At 43.7% G+C, this 20921-nt stretch overlaps 1 non-coding gene across 1 annotated transcript; it reads left to right on the plus strand.

Annotated features, from left to right (window-relative positions):
- The first annotated feature begins 15064 nt into the window (after positions 1 to 15064).
- Positions 15065 to 15168, plus strand: LOC129041816 (small nucleolar RNA SNORD46). The gene has a single exon (XR_008503952.1). It is a non-coding gene; the product is annotated as a small nucleolar RNA SNORD46 (small nucleolar RNA).
- Positions 15169 to 20921: the final 5753 nt, after the last annotated feature.

Here is a 20921-nt window from a genome sequence, read left to right on the forward strand (position 1 = left end):
GAGGTCAGGATACTGTTCTACACCTTTGATCACTCATTATTTCCTACTCATTGTAAGTGCTCAATAAATATGTTAAGAAATGCATGGGAAAAGAGCCTCTCCCAGGGAGCAAAATTCTTTTGAGGAGTTGTCTATGGCAAGACATTCACTAAACAGAGCCATTCAAAGACGTAATGAATATAGGAAGCCTCCTATCACTGAGGCACTCACAAACAGGCTTGTTGGGAATGCCAGGCAGGTGACTGACATCTCAGATGGGGCCTGGGGAGGGCAAGGCAGGGGTGGTGGTGGGGGCTAGAAGTGGATGAAATCGCTTCTAACTATTTCATCTTGTGGAAAGCATCTGGGGCTTTGAAAGTCATATGGATGCAGGATCCCTAATATAACACTCACTTGACTCACGTAGCCTTTGTTTGAACACGTGGTCCGATCTCCTTTCTTGGTTTTCAGGTTTTAATTAAAGAGGAATGGTGCCAGGAATGGCACTGTCAGCCCTGACTCATCCATCCTCCTGGACTTAATCAGGACTGACCTCCCAAAGGGATGAAGTTTGGGGTGGAACATTCTAGACAGCCATCAACTTAGAGCAGTATTTCCCAAAAAGCTGCTTCTCAGAGGTCTATTAGAAGTCTTGTAAGTAAATAAATAGAGGTTGAGTTTGAGGGGAGGGGTCTTCATGATCAAATAAGTTTAAGAAATGTTGCATATTATACTCCCCCTCTTAGATGTTAGCAGTATACATTTAGCAATAAAAGACTCTAAGAAACCTTGCAATGTAGAAATCTGTTTGATTTCATCCAACACAGCTGGTTTTCCCACTAGACACTTCTTTTGGAAGGCAGGTTTAAGAAACACTAACCCTGACAAGTAATAACCAAGAAAGCCACAATTTAGGGCTAGGGCTCAACACCTGAGTGTCCCAGGTCAGTGGGTTTAGCCTCTCAGGGCAGACAGAATGCCCATAAACATTTGTCCCTGAAACTCAATGATTTGGGGGATCATCCCAGCCCTGAATTGGGGCTGGCACAGGTTCACACCCTGTGCCTTGCATGGTATCAGTAACTACCCTGGATAGCTTGGAAGCAGTCAGAAATCTACAATTAACCAGAGGGATGACAGTGTGGAGGGAAACACAGAACGTCCTCTTTTCTACTTTTCTTTCATCTCTTTCCCCATTTCCACTCTCGTTTCTGGTTTCCTTTCACAACCTGTTACATATGTATCGGCTAGACATCCAGAAAGTTACTCCCAAAGAGTCTCCCTCTCCCCACCACCTCTCCAGATCAGCAGAAACATTAGGAGACCAAGAAAACATTACAAAGTCCTTGTTGATTGGGTCCGCATTATCTTATAACTTTCAGTAGAATTTTGGGTCCTTATGGAAACTAACTTTAAGATGATCCAGTTTAACCTGCTTCCTCTCTGAGGTCCAGAGGGGTAACATGGCTTGCCCAAGGTCACACAACTAGTGAGTGCAAGAGCAAGACTCCAACTGAGGTCTCCTGTCTCCAAGAATGGTGTTATTTCTACTGCACTGCAGCAGTCTGTTCATTATGTAAATCCCCAGAGCATCAGCTTGAGTCCCCAAAAAAGATCAAATCATGATTTATGTCACTTCTAAGTTTACAGAGGATTACATTCAGAATTCTCTTCCCTGTGAGGTCAGAGCCATGCTTCCCATCACAGACTGGGACGGTACCCAAGCCAGCACAGTTGTGCATGCAGAATGACAGCCTCCACATTTAGACAATGACTCATCCCTTCGAATGTCACTGGGCTTGGAATGACTGGAAAGAGAAGGAAGGAAGGATAGCGATGTTGAAATCTCAGTGGTGTGCTGATGGAGACACACTCCTGCGAATGAAAACCAAAAATGAATGCTTCTGTTCCCTCCCTCACTGGCTGATCCCAATTAAGACTTTGATACCAATAAAACTTTGAGAGCCAGGCATTGCTTTAATAAGGAAAAGAGTGAGTTATACGTGCAGGAAAATGTCTACAAACATCCTAAACTTGATTGCTTTTTGGGTAATGCTAATTTGTGAAGAGCAGTGAGAAATGCACGTGGGATGTAAAGACAAGTTAGTGGTCCACACTGATGAACAGGACTTTGCTGTTGATGCCTGCTGCAAACCTAGGAAATAATCTCCAGTCACTGCCCTCCAAAAGCTAACAATTTAATGAGAAGCCAGAATGAACACTTGGCAGAAACACACAAGGATATGGTATTTAATTTAAAGAGAACACCATATTCTGGCGTTGGAGAAAAACATCAAGGACGATCCAGGTGAGATGGAGTTAATCAAAGAGGACTTACTGAAGAGGTATGAGGTTTGTGCCATGAGATTTGGAAGGAAGGAAAGGCCAGATGGCAAGAAGGCTAGGAAGCAGATGCCCAAAGCAGGTGAATGGCTTGTACATATGCCCAGAAGAGGAGAAATGATGAATGCAGCAAATCCTCACATCAGGAAGATAAGGCTGTTTATATTCACATATTTTTCTACACTCCTCAAAGCAAGTTACCCCATTCTATGTGGACAGTGACTTCAGGAAAGAGGTAAGACAGGGATCAAGTTCATTTTACAAAGGAAGAAACAAGTTTAGTAAGATAAAGCTTGCCTTAGGGCTTATAGCCAACAGGTGATAGAGCTAAATCTTAAACCTAGGTCTTTAGACTCCAACTATAGAGCATTTGGGGGTTCCCTTAACAATCCTCTTAATCATACACAAAAACATAGACAAATTAATATCTTTTAAAATATCCCAATCAGGTGCAGGTATGGGATGAGGGAATATGCTATATACTTTCCAAGTTATAAATTACCTTGTTATTTATAAATAGTTATAAATTTGACCTGTTCAATTAACTATTTCCAGGAAATAAGTTAATGGAGTCAAGATCACAGTTTCAACATCTCAGGAAGAATGGTTGAGAACATAGCTGTAAGCTATTGATCTCTTAGCTCACTAAAGTACACCAGTCTGCAAAAGTCTGAGGTAACAGGGTAGCAAATAGAGGCCTTGATATTAGAAAATGAATCTCTCAAATGCACAAATCCCCGCAAATGGAAAAATATCTCCAAATACCTACTTAACAATGAAGTGCACAAAATCTTTACACATGCAAAAACTGGGATATTATTGTTAACTTGAAGTTAAACTGGGCTGGATACTTAACTCTTTTCCCTCTTATAGCCTGAATTCAGAAACTTCCAGCTGGAATCCAGCCACGTCTTTGCACAAAATCATCCACTCTTAAAGACTGTCAGATTCAAAATTGCTTAACTTTCATCCCTAATTAAAAAGGCCAGAAGAATGCTTGGTAAATACTTTGGGTCTAATTAAGTCTGATTGCTTTGTAAAATGGAATCAGTGTATTCGACTTCTTACATTTTGAAATTCCAAGGTTATTTATGCTCTTAATTTGCCACAAATGATAACCTCTGTATGTGGAATTCAGTGGTTCAAGAGCACACGAACCGCAAGATCAACCAAATTCTCAGGTACTGTGAAAGAGGCTATGCCTTCTGCCATCGCTTTATCTCTCTGCAACACTATGATCCTCTACCCTCACACACATGAAGAGGTCTCGGGATCCCTTCTCTTCTCATTGACCTTTTCTCCCTTGTCAATGGTCCTCATACTTGGCTGTACATTAGAATCACTAGGGAGCTTTAAAAATACTCGTGGCTGGGTGCCACCCCCAGAGATATTGATTTCATTGATCTGGAGAACGGCCTGGTGTTGGAATGTTTTAAAGCTTTTAATAGGCAGCTAAGCTTGAGAATGACTGCAGTTCAGCGATCTTGTCCAGTGCCTAGGTTTTAAATCCATCCACAGGCTATGACTCCCAAATTTAATCTTCTGTTTGAGCTCTCCCGTGAGTTCCAGAATTACTCATTCAAACTGCTTACTTGGCAAGTTCACTGGGTATCTAAAATGCTTCACAAACTTCAGAAGTTGAAAATACAACTCTTGATTTCTCCTGGCTTCCAACATGTTTCTCTTCCAGTGTCTCCCGCGGTAGTAAGTAGCTCAAACCAAAAACCCAGAAGCCATCCTTGTCGCCTCCCTTTTCCTCATATTCCACAACAAATTAATGAGTAAAGTCTTGTTTGTTCTACAACCAAAGTAGATTTCATACTCATTATGGTAGACAGCCCCAAATGGCCCCCAAAGAGCCCTGCTTCCTGATATCCATACCCTGTGTAGTCCCCTCCCACATTGTACAAGGGTTTGAACTGCATGACCAATAACATGTGGCCAAGTTGACGGCATCTCACTTAGAGATTAGATTAAGAAAAGATTGCTCACGCGGCAGGGAATGAAAGCCTCTGGCCAACAGCCAGCAAGGAATGGAGGCTTCCAACAATCACACAAGTGAGCTCCGAAGTGAATTCTTCAGTCCACTTTAACCTTGAGATGGCTGCAGCCCCAGCCAATGATTCAATTTAACATCGTAAGAGACAGTGATTCAGAAACACCCAGTTAAGTTGCTCCTAGATTTTTAGTCCTCAGAAACTGTGAGATACAAGTGTTTATTGTTTTACACTGCTAAATTTGGGGGTAATTAGTTACACAACAACAGATAATGTACCCATCTACATTTTTGCATCTCATGATTACCATGCTACCTCAACCTGCCTCTTTTCTTATCTGCACTCCTGCAGTAGCCTTCTAACCTGTCTCCCTTTCCCATTTCTGCTCTTCAAGAATTTGTCATCCACATTTGTATTTTTTAAATGAAATTTGTTCACATCCCTCTCCCGTTTAATATCCTTCAATGGCTTCCCAGTTGACTCAGAATAAAAACCAGTGCCCCCCAAACAGTCTTTCACAATCTGATTCCAATCTATATCTCGAACTTATTCTCATTTCTCTTTTCCCATTTCTTACCATAATCCAGCTATATTGGCCCTTCATTTTATACCAAGACTCTTGATTTTCTTTATGGTTGGAGGGCTAGGACAAAGAGGGAAATTCTAACAACAGGGAACAGGATCCTGGTAACACTGTTCACTACAAAAAATGACTTTCAGCCACATCTCTGAATGTTTTCTTTGGGCTTGAAGGCAAAGTAGTGTGGTGTGGAATAAGAAGAGGTGCTTTTGCTTCTGGCAATATGTTGAACTAAATGAGGAGAGAGCACCTTCCCAGTACAGAACATCAAAATACTGGCTAAAACATAAAACATATTTTTAGATCATGGCTGAATTAGCAGGAGAATAAGGAAAACAATCAGAGGAAATAAATATAAGGGAATAAGATTCAATGGGGATAAGTAAGCCACAGAAGCATTTTCCTTTAGGAAATCCTTGGATTTCCTAATGGCCTAGAGACATATAAGACACATAAGAGACACACATGAGACTGGAGAAAAATCCTAGGACCCGAGTAGAATGGGACTTTTATTAGCAGGAATGCCCATGAAATGACACCTCAGTGGCACCACAAAAAAGGATTTTTCTGACTCAGCCTTGGCCCTTAGAGTAAGAAGGTGGCAGGGAGAAAAACATCTTACCTAATATTTCCTACCACAAGCTAATATTTATAAGGTTTCAAGGCTGGAATTCATACCACCTGTGGGTCCAGAAGGTAAAAATTAAAAACAACAAACTTAGTTTAAAGTGTTCCCAGATGGATAATGCTCTAAGAATCTGGCACAAACAACACAAATCCTCTCTGAAGGAATGAACCCTCAACTTAGACCTCTTGTAATTTTTACAAGTAAAGAGCAAATCCCTACATGCATGGGAATACGAGCCAACGTGAGTAAGAATCAGCAGAAATAATAAATTGCAGAATCAGACCCATAGAGCCTACAGGTATTGAATTATCAGATAAAGAATTTTAAATAAGTTTAATATAGTTAAAGAAATAAAAGGGAATTTATAATATTACAAAGGAGCAAGAGATTATCAAAGTCAAACCAAATAGTTTTAAAAACCAAATATAACTTACCTTAAAATGAAATCATAATAAATTAAATTCAAAACTCATTGGATGGGTCAAACAGCACATTAGACACAGCAAAAGTGTATCTGGCACAGTGTAAGATATAGCTGAAAAATTACCCAGAATGCACCAGGGAGAAAAAGGTGAAAAATATAAATAAGTGGTAAAAAGACAGGAAAGAAAGAATGAGAAGATGCAACACAAGTATAATTGGGGTCCCAGAATATGAAAATAGGAAAAGGAAGAAGAAATATTTGAAAAAATAATGGCTTCAAATTTTTCGGAGTTGACATCTGTATTAGACCATTCTCACACTGCTAAATAAAAACATATCCAGGACTGAGTAATTTATAAAGAAAAGAGGTTTAATTGACTCACAGTTCTACATGGCTGGGGAGGCCTTACAATCATGGTGGAAAGCAAAGACACATCTTACATGGTAGAAGGGAAGAGAGAGTTTGTGCAGGAAAACTTCCATTTATAAAACCATCAGTTCTTGTGAGACTTATTCACTACCACAAGAACAGTATTGTGGGAACCACTCCCATGATTCAATTATCTCCACCTGGCCCCACCCTTGACATGTGGAGATTATTACAATTCAAGGTGAGATTTGGGTGGGGACACAGCCAAACTGTATCAACACTGCTTCTCAGTTTCAGGGAATCCAACCAATTCCAAGCAAGACACATCACAATAAAATTGTAGAAAACCAAAGTCAAAAAGAAGATCTTAGAAACAACCAGGGAGTTTTTTAAAAGAAGAGGGAAAAGCACTACTCAAGGAATGGAGATTACAAAGATTAGACTGACAGCTGACCTCCACAGCAACAATGAAAGCTAAAAAGTAGTAGAATGGTATCTTCAAAATGCTAAGAGAAAATCACTGTTGGCTGGGGGCGGTGGCTCACGCCTGTAATCCCAGCACTTTGGGAGGCTGCGGTGGGCAGATCATGAGGTCAGGAGATCCAGACCATCCTGGCTAACACAGTGAAACCCCGTCTCTACTAAAAATACAAAAAAAATTAGCCGGGCATGGTGGCACGTACCTGTATTCCCAGCTACTGGGGAGGCTAAGGCAGAAGAATTGCTTGAACCCAGAAGGCGGAGATTACAATGAGCTGAGATCGCGCCACTGCACTCCAGGCTGGGCGACAGAGCAAGAGTCCCTCTCAAAAAGAAAAAAAAAGAAAAAAGAAAATCACTGTCAACTGAGAATTGTATTAAATATATGCATTGAAATTATAGTTCAAGAAAAAGGAAAAATGAAGCTATTTTCAGACATACAAAAAGCTCATTACAACAGTCCTCCACTAAAGGAATGTCTGAACTAAAATATGTACCTTAGGAAGAGGAAAAATGATACTAGAAAAAGGTGAAATATAAGAATGACTATTAAGCAATAAAAAATAGTAAATGTGTGAAAATAAAAATAAATATGACTATATAAAGTATCACGTACATATCTGATTTGTGGAATTACAATCAAGCTGAGCATTGAAAAACAAAAAAAAAAATTGAAATCTTTTACTAATGAAGTTTACTTTCTAGCTGGGGAAACTGACAATCATCAATTGAGGAAATTAAAAAAAGAAAAGAAAAAACAGATCATCTAAACAGTAACAAGTGCTACACAAAGAATTTAAATAGGATGATGTGAGAGCCAAAGACTTGGGAGCTACACTGGGCTTGGTGATCAGGGAAGACTTTTCTGATCAGGTGACATTGAAGCTGAGATCTGAATCACAGGAGGGAGCCAGCCACATAGCTGTGGAAAACAGCATTCCAGGCAGAGAGAAGAGTTAACACAAAAGCCCCCTCTCCGTCAGAATCAACATCTCTGAGTTTCAGTTTCTTCAGCTATAAAATGAGGATAACAGTTTCCTCATACTGTAAAAACCAACTTGGATGAGCTTTTGTATGTGAATTACTTTCAAATTTTTTAATTGTAATGTACATGGTAATGTTATGGAGACAGCCTTGCTTCCATAGGAATATACTGTGGACCAGCCAGAGCAAGACTTAAGTTCTAGGTTTGACAATTCTTGTGTAAACATACTGAGATCCAGCATCTTCACTTGTTAAATGGGAATGACGCAGTTGTCATAAAGATTAAAGGGTGAAACATTCATACAGAGCCTGGAACTGTGCCTAGCACACAGTAAAATTCATTAGGAATTAGTTTCTTTCCCTTTCCTCTGCTAAAATATTATCTCTTCTGTAAAGATGTTAGCGACCACCTCTATTTTCCATGCCCCGACTCCATCTAGAAGTTCTCTCTCTTCTCTGCTCTCCTATTGCACTTTACCTATAAGTCCCTCTCAATAACTCCTTCCTCCACCCCCATTTCTACCAGTGGTCTGTAAAAGTCATAAGTTCACAGACCTTATTCTAGCCATCTTTTATTCTCCATAGTAGGTAATCCAGTGTCTCACACAACATAGGTATTTAATAAAATGTTTAAATGAATGGGAGAATGAACACATGAATTCAAGTTGGGATATCTCTACTACCAGGGAACCAACTATTCCACAAGGCAGCTAACTGCATGGCTACAGTTGCTTAAAAGTTCTCTCTCATATTGAGTTGAAATCTGTCAATGGTAGATTTTACACTAATGGTCCCCAGTGAATCACATCTGTGGAATCCACACCCTTCTGTTGTCTGCAACCTTGACCCAGGGCTTGCCCATAAAAGTCACTGTAGCTAATGGGACAAACGTAATGCAAGTGGAGGCTTGATAAGTCCTGTTTTGGGGAGCTTACACTCTTGGCTTATAGCCATCACCATTAAAAGAAGCCCAAATTTTCCTCTTTGAGGATGAAAGCCCTCATGGTTCAAGGGACTCAGCTGAGCCCAGAGCCTTGCCAGTCACAATGGGAGTGTAGTCATGTCAGCCCAGGAAAAACAAAACCAGCAAAAGAACCACCTAGCCAACCCACAAAATTGTGAGAAATAATAAATTGTTGTTTTAAACCACTCCATTTCCAAGGTGGCTCGTTATCCAGAAATAGATAACTGAAACACTTCTCCCTTACCTTCTATACTCAATTTGTAAAAGCAAGTATAAGCCCTCTTCCATGTGACAAGCTTCAAATGGCTGAAGACAGATCTCTCCCTCCTGGGTCTTCTCCAAGCTGAACACCTTTCATTCTTCAATAGATTTTTACAATTGAAAAATTTCTCCAAAGGTGCTCTGGTTTACCCTTCTCTTTTACTAGCATAGGGCTCAGCATAGTAACATATTCATCATGTTCCAGCACGGTGACCCTTAGGGACACTGTAATTCCACTGCTCCAGATGCTCTGCTTCTTCCAGGAGCCCAAGCCAGGGTCCACGTGGCCTTTCTGACATCCTCATTGTGCAGTGGTTCATATTGCATGAATGGCCATAAATCCAAGGCCTTTTCTCATGAACTGCATGAAGTCACATCTTTCAAATCCTGCACATAAAAACTTTACCATTTAAACCTACATGTGCAAAGTGCTAAGTGCGATGGTGCGCCTATAATCCCAACACTTTGGGAGGCCATGGCAGGAGAACTGCTTGAGCCTAGGAGTTCAAGACAAGCCCTGGCAACATAGCAAGACCTCATGTCTACAAAAAATTTTAAAATTAGCCACACATGGTGGTATGTGCCTGTGGTCCCTGCTACTCAGGAAGCTGAGGTGGGAAGATCACTGGAGCCTGGGAGATGCAGGCTGCAGTGAGCCATGGTCACACCATTGCATTCCAGCCTGGGCAATAGAATGAGACCCTGCCTCAAAACAAACAAACAAGCAAACAAACAAACAAGCAAACAAGTGGGTTCCCACAAAATTGATCAAAATGGTTAGGAACTTTCTAAGCCAAAATTCTAAATATAGCAGTGTTTTTGCCTAACTTTCCTGATCACACTCTTCTAGCAAAATCTGTTCATTCCAGCTGTTGCCACTTTTCCTCCATTGTCTCCTAGCCCACCATATTAGTCTCCTCAGTCTGCCATAAAAAGTACCACAGACTGGGTGGCTTAAACAGCAAACATTTATTGTCTCACAGTTCTGAAGGCTGCAAGTTCCAGGTCAAGGTGCCAGCACATTCAATTTCTGGTGAGGACTCTCTTCCCGGCTTGCAGACAGCCACCTACTCTCTGTGTCTTCACATGGCCTTTCCTTCACATGTGTAGGTGGCAGTGGGAGCAGCATGCAAAGCCCTCATCCCCAAATATCATCACATGGAAATCAGGGCTTCAACCCATAAATTCTGGGGGATACAATTTTCAATCCATAATACTCACTATAATCAGCCTTTCAATTGGACCACTCAACTGAAACTGCCATCAGTGACCTCCCATGATGACATGAGAGAATGACAGAATGACAGAGTTAGTCATTCTCTCCTCCTGGGTCAAGGTTGCAGACAACAGAAGGGTATGGATTCCACAGATGTGATTCATTGGGGACCATTAGTGTAAAATCTACCATTGAGAGATTTCAACTCAATGTGAGAGAGAACTCCTGCTTTCTTTCATTGTCTTCAGAGGAAGCCCCCTCTCGGTTTCCTCCTGTTCATTGGCCATTCCTTCCCACTCTTTGCTGGGTCCTTGGACTTCCTCCCTTCTTTACCTACCCCCACTCTCTAAAGTCATCTGAACAGCTCCCAACATGATTTCTCAAGTCCTAACTTCTCCCCAGAATTTCAGACTCATAGATCAAATTGCCTACTAAATATCTTCATAGCACAATGGATGGCCTCAATTAAACCTATTTAAATAGGACTCTTGGTTTTCCACCACCCACCCCCAGACTACTCCCCATCTCAATAAATAACGGCTCTATTCCCAATGTTCCTGATTGCTTAGTCCAGAATTCTTAGGATCACTGACTCCCATCTCCACTCTGTATCTGATTCCATAACAGATTCTTGCAACTCTACCTGCAAAGTATCATCAGAATCCTACTATTTTCACTACCTCTATCACTCAACTAGTCTAAACCACCGCAGTCCTAATCTAGATTATTAGAATAACTGCCTAACTGGTCTCCCAGCTTTTGCCCTTGACCCTCACAGTAGCCTCCTCTGCAGGTGGCAGCCAGTCATCACATGAGACACAGTCGATCACACCTCTCAAAACCGGCCAGTGGCATCCTATGTCACTCAGAGTAAAATCCCAAATCATGACCATGGCCAGAACGCTCTGCACGATCTAGCCTTAGCTGCCTCCCTGCCCTCACCTCCCATCATTCTTGCCCTCACTCACTCCACCCCAGCCACACGTGGCTTCCTTGCTGCTGCACAAATTTTCCCAGCATACTCCTGCCTCAGAGACTTTGCATCTGCTGTTCTCACTACCCAAAAACACCCATCTCCTGAATCTCAGTAGATGCTCCCCTTCATTTTATATAGGTCTACTCTCACAGACCACCTTCTTGGAGAGGCCACCTTTCTGCAGTCAGGATGGCTGTCCATAACACTTACCCCTCTGGACACACGGGTCTGTCTCCCCCACTAGCATACAAGCTTTCCATGAGAACAGGAGGGCTTTGTTGCCTTCCCTGCTTGCATGCCCAGCGCTAGAACCAAGCCCAGCTCAGCCTGGGTGTTCAACATTAGTTGAATAAATAAGTTCATTATCCCTCTTAGCCTTGGCCCATCTGCAAATCGATCATGCATGTCAATGATATGTGTCCAAGAAACTGATGTTTTCACGTGGTCAAAAGATACAATCAAAAATAAGCTCTGTGGTAGGAGCAGTGGCAAACACAGCCTTAAAGATAAATAATCCTAGGTGCAGACTGGGGAGCACCCTAAATAACCAACCAGAATCTGAATTTTTTCCCCCTACAGACAACAGCCATTAAAGCTTTCTGTTTGTAAAATGATAGGAACTGTCTCATAGACAACTTTCATTGGGAACATTTTTAAAAAATATTACTTAGATCAATTTGGAAGCAACTTGACATTTTCTTTTTTCATTAATTGGCTTTGAGAACATGTTGACAAGTATGGTTCCTTTTGAATGGTCCCAAGTAATTCTCTGGACCAGGGCCGGGATCACCAGGTCACTTGCAAACAAATGCACGTGGCTGTGAATAAATAGATTTATGCATCTGGGTCTTCTGACCACGTTTTACACCCATAGCACATGAATTTCTTATGTAACACCTGTGCACAACTATATATAGCATACACAGAATCTTGTTTTCATATCTTACGTATAGGCTCTTGCCAGAACTTTCTTCCAAGCAAGGGAGTCGGAGAAAAAAAGCCGAAGAAACAGAGTAGAAGAGGATGAACCAATCTGGCATCAGCTCGGCCACGCACACACCAAACTGTGATGAACTCACATGTGTACAAATATCCTGGCCCAACAGCTGCTTGCATTGACAGCTCCGTGGCAGCGGAGTGGCCGAGAGAATAGAAATCTTTTCAGCAGGAACAGGCTTGTGGTTGAAGAGTAAAGAGAGCAGTTGAGGCCATTCCGAGGATTTGTTCATGAATTTCAAGTGGATTACAGTCTCCTCCCGCCCCCCCACCCCCGGCCATTGCAGACAGCAGCAGACAGGGTCTGCAAGCGGCTTCAGAGAAAAATGCAGAGAGCCCGCCCTGCACAGGAGACCTGGAGACCCCAGTGCTCAGGAACTGAAACCAAAATTGTTTCCGTACTGTAGCTAGGAAGTGTTGTTTACATGTAGTTTTTGCCTAATTAAATTGTACCTGTCTTTGCCTCTAATTTTCTTACCTCCTTTCCAAAGCATCAGCTAATCTTTTATCTCACGATTCAATCTCACTCTCCCTCCCTTCTCTCCCTCTCTTCACACACTCTCTTTCTTCCCCCTCTTCCCTTCCCTTCCCTCCACTCCCTCCCACTTTCCCTCTCTCTCCTTCAGCTCCCTGGTTTCTCTGGGTAAGTCCCACGCTGACCTCCCCTCCCCTCATTTATCCATAGCTTATGCCGGAGCACAGATCTCTCTGCCCACTCCAGCAATTTCTTCCTATGCTACTGATGCATAAACACATGACTTACCACGTAAACAGTTTCTACGGAGGCTAACTACTCTGTTGACGTGCAGGCTGCAACAGCTGAGAAACCTTATGAATACTTACACACAAATAATGCACATCAGTGCTGACAAACACACAGGGGCCCAGAGGAAGGGAGCAGGTGGGCTTCGAGTTGGGCCTTGTAGACAGACTGCGAGGCACAGAGAAGCTGTTTCTTGGCCGCGGCATGCTTGCATGAGCTACATGGTGTCTTGGCGCTGGGTCTCTCCTCTGGAAGCCGTAGTGAGGCTTGGGGCTACGGGAGGATTTCTGGGAATGCGCTCAAATCTCCATGTAACTCCCAATATTTTTTCCCCTCCCATCAGAAAAGACCTCTAGGAGCAGCACGAGGCCAGAGGGGGCAGGCAACGGGTCTGGAGCCTGCACATTTCAGAGGTTGCCATAGCAACCCCCTTCCCACACATCCCCCTGCCTCCTCACCAAATGTTTGTCTCAGAGGCACTTCCGAGGGTTGGAGGTGAGCCCTCGGACCCTGCCTGGCCCCAGAATCCTGCCTACCATCCCTGCCCACACCAATCCGGGCACAGCCAGGGCCTGCCAAGAGGAAGGAGAGCACAAAGCTTCGGTTCCAGGCAGAGCTCATGAAATCAACTGTGATTTCCCCAGCTTCGCCGGCCTAAGCAATCTAAGTGGCATTGGGGAAAGTGGCATATGAGGGATTTGTGATTTCGGGAATCTGGAAGGAACAGGAAGAGATAAAACCTACACATTTTCCAACCTCTGTATTTTACAGATAAAGAAACTGAGGCCCAGAAAAAAGAAGTAGGGGCAGAACATGAACAAAAACCTTATTTGTCCACAGTCTATTTTGGTTCTTAACTTTAAATAATTTTTTTAAAAAGCTCAGTTACAGACTTTTTTTAAACTAAAGGGAATAGACTTAACTAGCTTTTTGGAGAGTACCAGGGGTATGAACGCTAAATAGTTGCTAAAAAGACACCCGAACAGAAACCATCCTTGATCTCTTCCTAGGCCAAAATTTAGGCTTCTAGGGGACTATTCAGGTTTGTTTGTTTGTTTGTTTTTAATTCCAGGTCACTTTTATATTAGAGCCTATGTGAATTGAGAAAACTAATTTTCTCACCATCAGTGTATCTTTAAAATCACTGGTCAAGGAATAATAATCCTTTTATATTGGTAAAATATGTTTTATTTATTCATACATTTCAGGGTGAAAATATTATACTTCTAATTTCAACCCTTGGGTCCAAATATAGTTCCCCTGAGAATGAGTCATCTATGACATTATAGGTGATGAATGGATGACAGAAATTTGCCCCCTTCCCTCTCCAATCATGGGGCAACTGAACTACAGAACTTATCTTCTTGGAAGAAGACATTTTCCCAAGTGGAATACAAGTTATGGGGGAATGAGAGGAGTCTTCAGGTTCATGGATGTAACATTTCCCATGCTGTGTTCTTCCCCACTCGTAAAAGTTTGATATTTAGCATCTGGCATTAAAAAAATCAATCCTGCCTAATGACACCCCTCATTCCTAATCTTTCCTTCCTTTCTTTGGTGAAAACCTTTGTGGAGTATCAGTTCACATTTTTCATTAGCATTTCTTCTGAGTTTCCTTAGATTTTACAAGTAGTTAAGCAATTAGTATACTTCTTAAACCTTTAAGCCAATAAATGCTTAGAATAACACAATGTGTAGTCACCACCAAGGTGACAGTGAAGCCAACTATATCATTTTCATCAGCTCATGGGAAGTGCGTACAATCAGTGTCTACAATGAGCATGTGAAAACTTAGAGCTTACATTTTACAATATGAAAAGCACTTTCCAAACATTTGCTCATTGTACCATAATCTTCTCAAGATTGGCTACACCGAGCAACTCAAACAGGTCTGTGTCTCAGTCATATTATAGCCTTAGTCCTTACCAATGCCTGGTACCTCACAAATGTCTTCTAGACTTTGTTAAGGGAATGGTGACTTTCCCTGAACCATTTAGCAGAGATTCAAACTTAGAGGTTACAAAGTAGCTGGTAAGTGTCAGAGTGAGACACAATGCCAAGGTTGTGGCTACTGGCAGATCATGACCTTGCTTTGAAAAGGGGGTACTGGAGTGATGAAAAAGTATCTTCAGGTGTGGCTGTGGCCACCTTGGCCACCTGTGTGTCACTTGCTAATGCAGGGACTTGTCATAGTTACACTGACTGTTAAAAAGAAACAAAGGAACAAAAAGGGAGGTGGGGTCAATTCTGGGAGTTCTTTTGGGGTAGGAACAGTAGAAAAAATAGAACCTGTGGTTGCTTTAAAAAAAAAATTATGTGCCATTGTGGTTTCTCCATGGATGGCTCTTTAATTTGTATGTATTCATTGTGTAATATAATCCTCCTTGTGGAACCCCGTATCTTTTTAAAATTTTTTTGGAGACAGGGTCTTACCTGTCGCCCAAGCTGGAATGCAGTGGGGTGATCCCGGCTCACTGCCACCTTGACTTCCTGGGTTCAAGCAATCCTCCTACCTCAACCCCCCAAGTAGCTGGAACTACAGGCACATGTCACCACGCCTGGCTAATTTTTGTATTTTTTGTTCAGACAGGGTTTTGCCACATTGCCCAGGCTGGTCTCAAACTCCTGAGCCCAAGTAATCTGCTGGCCTCAGCCTCCCAAAGAGGGAACCCCATATCTTCTTTTAAGCTATGTATTTTATAAATGTCTAGACTGTACAATTTTCATGTGTGTTTTTAAAGTTTGATGATGTGAGGGTCATTACCTATGGTAAATGGCCTATTTTGGTACCTCCTGTGCAGTTTTATAATTCTGCTGATTATGATAGCACCTTATGTTGAGTCAACCACAATAAAGATAGTTGCAGGGGGAAAAAAGAGAGTCACAGAGAGTTTAAGTGTCCCAGCTGGGAAATCTTTGGGATCATCTACAAGATACAGCGTAGTACCATGAGAAGATGAAGCCAGAGCCATCTCAGACCCAGCCTCGGCACTGCGGATTCCTAATGCTGCCAGCTTTGTGTTGTTGCTGTGGGCATTAAGTAAAAGAGTGTGATGGTGGATTTCATGTGTCAACCTGCCTAGGCTATGGTGCCCAGCTGTTTGGTCGAACACCACTCTGAATGTTGCTGTGAATTTTTATGATTTTTAAATAATTTTCTAGATGTAATTAAATTTAATTCAATAGACTTTGACCAAAAACAGATTACCCTCCATGATGTGGGGGAGCCCCCTCCAATCAGTTGAAGGCCTTAGTAGCAAAGACTGAGGTTTCTTGAAGAAGGAGAAATTTTGCCTCAAGGATGCAACAAAGTTGGGCCAGGCACAGTGGCTCATGACTATAATCCCAGCACTTCAGAGGCTGAGACGGGAAGATTGCTGGAGGCCAGGAGATCAGCAGGGGCAACATAGCAAGACCTCATCTCTACAAAAATAAAGAAAAAAAATTAGTTGTATGTGAGCGCCTGTGGTCCCAGCTATTAGGGAGGCTGAGGTGGAAGGATCTCTTGAACCTGGGAGGTCTAGGCTGCAGTGAGCCATGATTGTGCCACTGCACTCCAAGCTGGGTGACAGAGCAAGACCCTGTCTCAAGGAAAAAAAAATGCAATAAAATTATGTTTGTTTATCTGGAAAACCCTGATTATTCCATTAAGTCAAGCCCCAGCATGCCTTTGGCAGAGAAGGTACCCAATTGTATATTCTCTTCCATGATCCTCCTTGACTCTATCCCCATAGCCCCATCAACTATATGGGCTCCCACATTCAAGGCACCAAATGAGGAGACCCACAATATCATTAACCTCCCCAAGGTCATGACCAGTTTGCAGCAATATTAGGATCAAAATCCCAGGCTTCTGACTCATCATCTGTTCCTTCTCTGGCTCCCTGTTACCAACCCATCTTTCCACTCCTATTCCACCCAGATGCTGTGCCCATTTCACCATGGAAATCAGAGTACCCCCTCAAACAAGAACCTACTACGGTCATCATAACTTGCATATTTCACTTAGGATTTCTCTTCATCCTGGCAGCAGTGAGTGCTTCCGCCAGAGCGCAGCTTTCTCAGGTAGTCACCACACTGGAGACTCCCAAGGCCCATCACATGGGGAGCTTCTGTGATGCCTGCTGCTAAAAGCCTGTGTTCCAAGCACTGTTTCCTAGATTCTCATGTTCAGTCTAGTTTCTCTGTCTATGGTCAGTTAGCCTCAGCACATAAGCCAGCATTTAAAAGGCATTCAGGTGGTAAATGATTCTACCCACCTGTGTAATTGAAGAAACAGTCATCTCAGTCATCCGCAAGATCACCCTCAATTCCGACGCCAACTGTAATGTTTGAGGGGTTCTCAAGACTACCCATAGATTTGATAGTTTACTAGACAGACTCATGGAACCCACTAAAAGCTGTTATACTCACAATTATGGTTTATTACATCTACAGGATACAGATTAAAATTAGCCAAGGGAAGATGCCATAAGGCAGATTCCAGGAAAATTCCACGCTGGAGCCTCCAATCACCCTCTCCCCATGGAGTCATGCATGGTGTTAACTGCTCTAAGCAACAGTATGTGACATATGTATGGGGTACTGCCAACCAGGGAAGCTCACCTGAGTCTTGGCATCCAGAGTTTTTACTGGGGCTCCATGGTTGACCTCCCATGTGGCTGATTTTTAGTCTCTAACCCCTCCAGAGGTCAAGTGGATACCAGCTGGCCCAAAGCCCCCAGCGTAAGTCATATTGTCCAGTGTGGCCAAGGTGCCCAGGTAACAAAGACACTCTCACTGGGCAGGACATCCCAAGGGCCTAGGGGTCACCTCCCAGTAGCAGAAGGCAAAGACCAGACCTCTCTTGGGGTAAGCTTAGTTTCTTCACTACACTTGGCCTCTATGGTGTACCGGGGGTGCAGCTCAACTCTGCAGCACCCTACAGTCACCCACCACATTCCTAACTCTGACTGGTCCTTTTGAAAGTGCAAGCTTCTTGTCTCAGAGAGGACCAGAAGAGGGACCTGAGGTGACTCCATGCTTGTCCTCCCCATGGCTGGCATCTAATGAGATGGCAGGTCCACCAGGGGGTGCTGTGGCTTGTCCCTCTGCCTTTGCCACTGGTACACTTACTTATGCAGGGATTCACCCCAATTCTGGGGTTAGCCCAGAATCCCATCTGCTGCAATGCAAGAGCCGATCTGTTCCTTTCTGCGTATTGCAACCCCAGTTCAACAGACAGTGGCATCTTCCCTTATTTAAAAATGCCTTTTCTTCCAACTGTCTGGCTTACCCTGTTTGTTATGTTAGAAGAGGTACCTAATAACTAACCAAATTTACAAAATCTACACATTTCTGACACTCAAATTCCTCTTTGGCCCACATGTCATGGCAAGGCCCAAGGACTCATGCTGGCGGGACCATTTGTGGCCAGTTCCTCTGCCCTTTACAAGATGCAGGGTGGTGAGGAGGGAAATTAGTTCTACCCTCACATCTCTCTCTCTCTCTCTCTCTTAGAAATGGGATCATGCTATGTTGTCCAGGCTCACCTCAAATTCCTAGGCTCAAGTGATCCTCCCACCTCAGCCTACCGAGCAGCTGGGACTATAGGCATGAGTCATTGTGCCCGGCCTCATCCTTACATCCTGTCTGGTTTCTTTTATGGGGGAGAAAAGTAGAGAGAGATCAACGAGCCTTTGCTGCCACATCCCAAGGTGAGGATGAGGGGCGAAGCCACCTATGTTTTACAAATGATGACTCCAGAGCTCCTTGGCTGCTCAAGCCTTGTGTCCACTTTCCCATGTCCTAGGAGAATCACAGCTGCAGGGAGGGGGACTTCAGGCACAGGGGCTGGGGCTGGTGACTGAGGCAGACGTGGCAAGAGAGGGTGTGCAGGAGGCAGGGGTGAGGAGTGGCAGGGATCTTGCCCAACAGGCCTTGGTGCAGGGGTGAGTAAGAAGATATAGGCACAGCGACCTGGTCCCCCCCAAGGGCAGACATTGGGAATTACCCACAAGGCATGAGGACTCTTCCAGCCCCAGCTAATCATCTGCTCAGGTCCTCTAGCAAATTCCCTTTCTCCACGAGGAACAGGGCACATGGCCAGGGTACCTTCTCAGCTCTCTTCCCTCCATCTCCCATCTTGCTAAGACAGGACCTGTCTCATGTCTCGCCCTCCCAGGGTCCTGGTAGGGAAGTAGCAAATTCACTTTGTAGAAGGAACTAAGGCATTACAATTAATAACATTGCCAGATGGCATTTGCCCTTTAACAAGGCTCCAAGACCTGACCTGGAAAGAGACCAGTGGCAGAAGAGATGCTTCTGCTTTCATAGGGAGTTACCTGGTGCCAACCCTGCCCACAGAAGCAAACAGACCCCAAGAAATTGGCCAGCCCAACAGCTTTATGCCATCTGAACCCTGCAAAAGTCACAGAGATGTAAAACAAGCTGAAGAGATTCTGTAAGTCACCTGGGGGGGTGCCATGCTCCAGACATTGCAGAGTCTGGTTCTAGAGGTCTGGAGAGGCCCATTGCCTCTGCCTCACCTCTGCCTTACCTTGCCTCAGCCATTTTCCCCAGTAGCAAAAGGGCCCTTCTGCCCTCTGCTCCCAAAGAACCTGCCTGAGCAGGCCCAGGCCCTGTATCCTCCAGCCCAGCATTACCCTGGGAAGTTCGATGGGGGAGGCAGGGACTTCATCTTTTTCATCTCCAAGTGCCACAGTGCCCTGTGAATAACAATGGCATCCACAGTGCTTAGTGGACAAGAATGGCATTGCCAGCACCCTACAGCTGCACCAGCCCTGGCTCTGATCCCAGGCTGCAAAAAAAAAAAAAAAGAGGCAGGCAGGCCACTAGTACTCACTTATTTCCCAAGGATTAGGTCAGCCCCACCTCCACTGTCTTCCAGACACTGGGAGAGGCCAGGTGCAGACTCCCAGAGATTCAGTGTAAAGCCTGCCAATCTGCCAACACCAGATGTTCAAGATGAAAATCTCATCTTCCTAAATGCTGAAGGGGTCCAGTGGATCAGGGATACTTGTCCCCAGGGTGTCCTGGCAGCTGAACTCAGCACCTTCTCTCCCACCTGTTAGCCGCGAGGGCAGAGACACCTAGTATCCAAGGGCCAGGAGCCACAGCACAGGAGTGGAATGCACTTGACACAGACGATTACCTTTCAAATGCTCCTCCTTCATCATCAGAACAAAGACTAGCCCAGTGGCCCAGACTTCCCTTCCCACTTCCTTTATTTAGGAGGCCATGAACCCAGTCCTTCTTCTCAGCCCTGCCTCTGGGTTCAGGAACCAAGGCTAGACCTGCTTGTAGCTAATATGTGCCATGTGGCTTTTCATCTCAACTTTGTCACTTATTGTCTGTGACCTTGAGCCTCTTAAACTCTCCTCTGCCAATTACTCCTCTCTGAAACGGGAGTAAACTAACTTCCCAGAGAAGTCCTGTGGAGGAGTGAGGTGACACATGCCAAGAAGAGACAGAACACCTGGAGATGCAGCAAACACTATTTTTATTTCATACCTGAAAGCAACAGTCTCTCTATGGAGTCGGCTGTGTTGGCTTTTACGCCCATAATGTTTGTGGTCGGATCATGTCTGTATTTAAACTAAACACAGTATTTAAGCCACCAGAAATAAGAAAACAAAGAGGAGAAAATTCCATCACATAGGTTTTTTTTTTACTTCAGTCTATTCATCCAGATGGTGATAATTAGTGGGCTCGCCTGTCTGCACCTGTCATTGTTTATGTACATATTCTACCTATAGGAATGCGCAGGGAACTTTCTAGATACATGAAGAGTGATGCTGCAGAATCAGATACAGCCTACTATTCTAGGATTCACCCTTGGTTCTTTGGTGGAGTCAAGAATAGTCTTGGTGCTGGAGGGACCAAGCCAGCAAAGATTTGCACTGCCAGCCAAGGGACTTATTTCCCTGCCTCCAACAGTTTTGCCGTCACTAAAGCTGCTA

This window comes from Pongo pygmaeus, chromosome 6, assembly GCF_028885625.2.
Source record: "Pongo pygmaeus isolate AG05252 chromosome 6, NHGRI_mPonPyg2-v2.0_pri, whole genome shotgun sequence".
NCBI classification, from domain to species: Eukaryota; Metazoa; Chordata; class Mammalia; order Primates; family Hominidae; genus Pongo; species Pongo pygmaeus.